This window comes from Struthio camelus, chromosome 1, assembly GCF_040807025.1.
Source record: "Struthio camelus isolate bStrCam1 chromosome 1, bStrCam1.hap1, whole genome shotgun sequence".
Classification (NCBI taxonomy): Eukaryota; Metazoa; Chordata; class Aves; order Struthioniformes; family Struthionidae; genus Struthio; species Struthio camelus.
Window position 1 is genome coordinate 37,924,106 of NC_090942.1, and position 6,549 is coordinate 37,930,654.

Consider the following 6,549-nt stretch of genomic DNA (forward strand, 5'->3'; position numbering starts at 1 on the left):
ATCAAATTTATGATATTCCCTCTCTCAGTGAGGAAGTTTTGAGTATCCACTTTGAGAGGCACAACAGATTGGATTCTTCTTCTGAGATTCAGATAATTAGAAGTTTGAGGTGTACACCAAAATCATGTAGCCTGGCTTTCATTTATAGTCCGGGAAGACAAATAGGCTGTCCCAGCAGGAGATTCATTCCATGCTCTTTTTTTTAACATGCCCTTTGAAGGAGTCTGCTCTGAGGTTTGGCTGTTGTGGGTTTTTTGTTTGTTTTCCCCTAACCCAGATCATATTCAAGTATGTATATGTTGTATACTGTATCTGCAAGGGTAGCATTCCTTGTAGTCATTGCATTAGTCTGTATGCTTCGATGAAGATTTAAAGGCTTAAAATACACTCTTGGTATAGAAAACATGGCCCTGTTTGAACCTTAAGCTCTCCTTCTGACCACTGATCTGTCTTGGTTTTCAATAGATTCTTAATGAACTCAGTAAAATGAACTAAACTTTTGAGGTTCTGCTACGCTTTCACACATTCCTCCTTAGAGGATTTTTCCTGTTTTTTTGATAGCATGTATCTGATGCTTTCCATCCAGTTGGTCAGGTTAGCAAGGTTACAGTTGCTTCTGATATCTATGACTTGGTGCTTGAATACTTATTTTTGCCATTTGCCCATCTTGAATTCCTCACTTCCAGGGAAAAAGAGAAAAATTGCTAGTAAGCATGATTTCTTTGAAAGTCTTTGGACATTCAAGTTTCAGTAAAGAATTGAATTGCAGAAGGTAATTAAGGGTGCTGATCCTCAAAATCTGTCAGAACTTGCATTACAGGTTGTGGGAGACTGTGAGGGAAGCAGAGAAGTGAAAGGCTCCAACAAACATTAGGTTCTGGAGCTTGCAGACCGGTACCTGCATTCACCTGCACCTATGAATATGATGCAGTTCTCATAAACATCCTTTTAGCTCCTGTTTCATTACTTTTCAGTATCTTCTCAGATTTCTGGTTTTCAGATAAAACAGGAGGGCAGTTAATTGTTTTTGCCTGTTTTTTTTTTTTTTTAACTAAAAACTTCAGTATCTTGAATGAGCATGGAGGATTTTTTCCATTATTACATAGCTTTTATATCATATAATCTTAGTTTAAATAAATCTACCCAAAATTTTGGGTAGCCAAAAAAGCTATGGAATATTTGGGTTTTGTTTATCTCAATTTTTTTTGGTATACACTTTTTCCAGTTTTATAGCGTGTTTCTTTTTCAGAACTGGGTTCTCGTGTACACATTTAACTGAGTAAGACTGGTGCCTGCATTTCCTTGGTTCATCCGTCTCTTTGTAATATTTTGCTTTTTGAGTTGCCCTCAAATAGCAGAACTATTACATCTTACTGTTCTTGTGAGAAACTTTATTACATGGCTTTGCACAGGCAAATAGAGGAATTGGGAGATAGTGGTCTGGAGGAGATTAAGCACTGTGTTCCAGAACCAGAAGCAGAAGACTCTGAGTTATTAGATGCTTCTGTTTGCTCATCTGTAGAATGTTCTTTAACTTTTTGGACAGGATTAAAAACATATGTACCCTTGTAAACGTACAGAAAGTCTTTTGGTATATATTTTCTCCAACAGCATGTCACTGGTTTAAATGTCTCTTAAGCAGTCAGTGATCTAATTTGGTCTCACGTCTAAATATAGGCAGCAATTTTAAAAACAGGTAACTAATAGACAGTAACAAAAAATTTTATCTTCAAGGTGACAGTGCTTTGGCCACTTTCTGGCGTGGCTTTCTCAGCTACAATTTTGCTGCAAGCTGTCACTAAAGGCACTGGATTTTATTCTCAGAGCCATGTTATAATCAGTTTTGCACTGGAAACTGCCAAACTGGGAACTGTTTTATGTGAACTCTGGCTACAAGCTGGGTTATTTCCTTATTTTTGGATCAGTGCTGTTCGTACAGGTTCTGTAAGCCCAATTATGCGGTTTTTGACCCTTGCAACTTAGTTTCTGTTTGTGTATTGGTAGGTTTGTTGGGTTTTTTTTCTTTCTCAACAGATTTGTTCACAAGATGCGTTGGTGGTGAGGGCCAAAACAAACTTAATAAAAATGTGCAGTTTTTGTGAATTTGTAATGAGGTTCACAGTCTATTTCTTTGAGGTCCACTTTCTGCTGTGGAGTAATCTTACTGTGGTCTGCTTCCATTTGGGGGGGGAGGGGAGGAGGGAGGCAAACAACTTCTAGGCTTCGTGTGTGTGTTTAAAAAAAAAAAAAAAGCTTTCTGAAATGTAAAAATGAATTCCTCTTCAAAGTTAAAGCCCGCGGACACAATGCAATGCGTACAGTGCAGTTTTAAAACAACTGCCCTCTTTCTTGCTTAAAAAGTTTTAAGTATTTAGTATTGGTTTTACTTATTTTTGTCATTAACGTCAGGAGCTGTAGCCCCGCATCATGCCACTGCACATGTAGGAAGCTATAGCGAAGGCGCATCTTTACGCCTTAGTTATAACTGTGTAATGCAGTCGGGCAGTACGCCGTCGGGAAGGAGCTGCGCGTCGCGGCACCTCCGTGTTTTCTCAGTGCTTGGTGCGCGGCCCTGGCTTGCGGCTCCGGCCAGCGCCGAGGCCGGCTCTGACTTACAGACGGACTCCGCTCCCCCTTTAGAACGTCTTTTCCACTGAAAACGTTTTATAAGCGACCCCAGCGCCCCTGCTAGGAACAGCGGCTCCGCCGCGCCGCCCTGGCTGCCCGCGGGCGGCGCTGGGGCATGCGCACGGCCGCCGCCGTGCCGCCCCGGCCGCCGCTTTTCCCGCGTCTTTCATGGAGCCCCGGATCGAGAGCGGGAGAGTCTTCCCCCTCCCGGCATCCCCCAGGACGACCGTAACACCCTCCTTAGCAGTCCGGCGGGAATCGGAGCGAGAGCTGCAGTGGAGTGGCGCAGCGTCGGTCTGTGAATAGCAGCCTCCCGCCGGCCCGCGCCATCTTGAATACGAGTTGGGAGCAGCGTCCCCCCTCCCGCTCCAAGATGGCGCCGGCCGGGTGAGTGACATGTCCAGTCACGTGGGCAGCGGATGAGCCCCTCTCTCCCCCCGCCTTAAATGATCTCTATGGTTCAGCCGGACACACAGGAGGCGGCGGCGGCGGCGAGGGACGGAGCCTCGGCAGGAGCGGCGGCCGCTCGGCGCCCTTTTGTCTGCGGCCTGAGAAAGGCGAGCGCTTCCCCTGCGTCCCCTCCGGGCTGCCCCCGGCGCTCTCGCCCGAGGGCTCGGCTCGGCTCGGCTCCGCGGCGGCCGCCCGCCCGCCAGCCCCCTTGCCGCGGGAGGCGACGGCGGCGGCTCCCCGCTGAGGGCAGCGGGGCGGCGCGGTCCCTCCCCGGCCCTCGGTCCCAGCCGGGCGGCGCGGCGCCTCCCGGCCGTGAGCGGCGGCGGGGCCGGGGCCGGAGCGCGCCCAGCCCTTCGCCTCCCTTCTCTTCCCTTCCCCTCCTCTCCCCTTCCCTCCCCGGCGGCGACCGGGGGAGCCGGGGCGGCGGCGGGGCCGGGGAGCGGCGGGGCCGCGGCCGCGCTGCAGTGAGGGGCGGCGCGGGCAGGTCCCGGGCTGGGCGCCGCGGCCGGCTCCTCCCGTGCTGCCGCGGTCGCTGCGCAGGATGGACAAGGCGAGAGGCTGGAGCGGGCTGGGGGTGCCGGTCTGCCGCGTCCCCGTCCCGTTCCCCCCCCCCCCCCCGCCGGCTCTCTCCTTCCTTTCCTCCCTCCTTCTCCCCTCCCCTCCCCGTCTGTTATAGGCTTGCGGAGCTGTGGCTGTTTGAAATTAAACGTGATCTTTACTGTACCAGCTGGGGTCTGTAATGTATCTGATAAATGAAGCTCTTCCCGTCGGTTTCAGGTCATGCAAGGAAAAGGGCAAAGCTGGGGAGGGAGCTGGGCGGGGTTTCCCTTTGCTTTTCACAGTCAGGCGAGCGGAGTCTGGCTGATGTCTGCAGCAGATAAAGGAGACAAGAGGATCATCAAAAGACCCCAGAGCCCTTTTATCTTTCTGCTGTTTTCTCCCTCTGATTTCATTTATCGTTGACGCGTTGTCTGTCTGCTTATTCTCCCCCTTCAGAAAGGGTCGGGTGCACCAGGGCCCTGGCTGAGGTAGTAGTTTGTGCTGTTGGTCGGGTTGTGACATTGCCCGCTGTGGAGATAACTGCGCAAGCTACTGCCTTGCTAGTGCTGGTGATGATCAGCTGCAGATGAAGACAATGACAATGGGAATCCCCTTTGTTTTCCCGGGATTGCATGCTGCTGAGGTGGCAACAATTCCTTCTCCTCCTACTTCTGCAGGAGTCTAGCCTGGGCCACTGAGATGTGTGGGGTTCGAGCCCTGTCGCTAGGATATTGTTTCTTTCGCAGAGCTGGATGAAAAACCGCTAGGTTTCACACTGTTTGGAGGGCACTTGAATTCTGGCTGAAGAGCAAGCATCTGCATTTCTTCTAATGCTTAGACCTTATTATTCACATGGCACCCTTGAAAGAGGTGGATTTTCTATTTGATGAAGACGGAGATCAGTGACTGACCTGTATTTTCTGTGTTCTGAATGTGTAAACCTTGTATGTGTGATCTTAACTGCTCTTGCTTGAATAGTGCAAAATCCTGCATATTTAGCTAACAAAAACCAAAGCATGTAACTATCACTTTCCTTACTTTGACAAGGTAGTCTTTTTACGGTATAGATAATTGTGCTGCTTGGCGCTAACAATTCATAGGTGAACTTCTGAGATTTCTTTTCTGTGTATTTTGATTTACTTACTGCGAGATGCAAACCCTTGAAACTGCTACTGTGAATTAATTATATTGCTGATGTATGTGTAGTGATGGCTAAGGATATCATTTTGATAAGAATTTTAGCGTGCTGACTATTTATTCCTATGGCATGAACGTGGAATATATTAAAAAATTTACAATAAATGTGCATAACTGTCTCTCTTTTTTTTTAATGAGAGTTAGTTTTACGGTCCTTGTAAGACCTAAATACAAGCCAGGTTCTGGTTGCTCTTTTGAGTTTATGCTGAAAATGAAAGCTCTAGTTAAACACCTATAAGTTGGTGCTTTAGTAGTGCTTGTAATTCACAGGTCTAATGTATTTTTATTACTGAGAAGAGTTGGGCAAAGTTATAAAAAGAGACAAAGGGACTGAAACATTTTCTTAATGTTTGAACTGATCATTTGTTTAGAAGATTGCTCTTTCACCTTTGTTGAATATAAAGTGTCTGGTAGAATATAAGAGACATCATAGCTGACAGGTTTAATAATACTGCATACGCAAACTGTATATGCATTATCTGATAGCTTGAGCTCTGTCGTAAACTTTACTTTTTAAAAAGTAAATACTCTTATGCTCACTGATAAACTAGCATGTTCAGGGTTATTACTAGTAGATTAAAACATCTGTCACAATTGTTGACTATCTACAAATTTGAAACTTACTCCTGGCCTTTGTTCTACCTTAACTGAAAATGGAAAATGGATGCTATAGGTGTTTCCTTGTCACGTTCTAACACACAGCATTTCCCAAATAGAGCCCCTTAGCAGTTAATGTGGTATTTTCATCACCTAACTTTAGAAATCTGTTTTAGCTGGCTGATCTCCTAGTTCCTCTGTCTTCAGCGAAGAAGGGAGAGAGGTGGGTCCCTGATGTGAATTGCCCTTTGGAGTACCCTGACATTATTTGATCTGAGTGCTCCTTTCGAGGAGCTTGTCTCTGTATGCTGGTTGTAAGGGAGGTGAAGGAGCTGAGTCCCTCAAGATGGATGGGTATGAGGTTGTCCTCTCTTTTGCTTTCTCTTTCTATTATCGGGGAACCTGGATCAAACTAGGACTTCGCTCCCTTTGTAGTGTGTTTTATTTGGTTGTTAGATAATCAATGGGAGAAGATTTGTTCCAATACCATTACCGTTAAGCATTTGGTTGTTTACCTTCTATATAGAATCTCTCTCTTCATTTGCCGCCTGAGCAATCAATTCTCCATGCTCTGGATGGTAACTTCAAAGTTCAGGAGAATGTTAAAAGCCTATATTAAAATAAGATAGAGCTACTAAAATAGTGCAGGTAGGGGGACTACTAGGGAGCTATTGTGTAATGCGTGAGGTGGTTTCTCCTCACGTCTGTGTAGGTCTCAGTTACGTATTGCTTGGTAGATTTGGGTGCATACACGTGAATTATTTCCTCAGGGAGTTATGTTCAAGAAGTTTAGCTTTGCTTTAGGAGCACTCATACGTTTCTTAGTTCAAAACATTTCTCAGTCTTAGTTCAAAGTATAAAAATAAGAGTCCAGACAAGTTCTGTCCTTAGCTTTGTCATAGTCTCAGTATTTACTGCTTAACTGTCCAACTTAGATTGCTTATTTATGTGAACAGGGCTGCAGCATCAAGCTTCAAGGCACAAAGATTAATCCTGTAGTGGGATGGAGAGCCTTATCTTAGGGATAAGGCTGTAAAATCAAAGCTGGCATTTCTGAAAATACTGAGAAAACCTAAAATGGAAAGAATGGCTCATATCTTGCAAATTCGATGATCTTTTATTGTGATTTGATTAACT

At 46.0% G+C, this 6,549-nt stretch overlaps 1 long non-coding RNA gene across 1 annotated transcript; it reads left to right on the plus strand.

Annotated features, from left to right (window-relative positions):
• The first annotated feature begins 2,880 nt into the window (after nucleotides 1-2,880).
• LOC138066284 (uncharacterized) lies at nucleotides 2,881-4,432 on the plus strand. The gene is made up of 3 exons (XR_011139558.1): nucleotides 2,881-3,015; nucleotides 3,093-3,185; nucleotides 4,296-4,432. It is a non-coding gene; the product is annotated as an uncharacterized lncRNA (long non-coding RNA).
• Nucleotides 4,433-6,549: the final 2,117 nt, after the last annotated feature.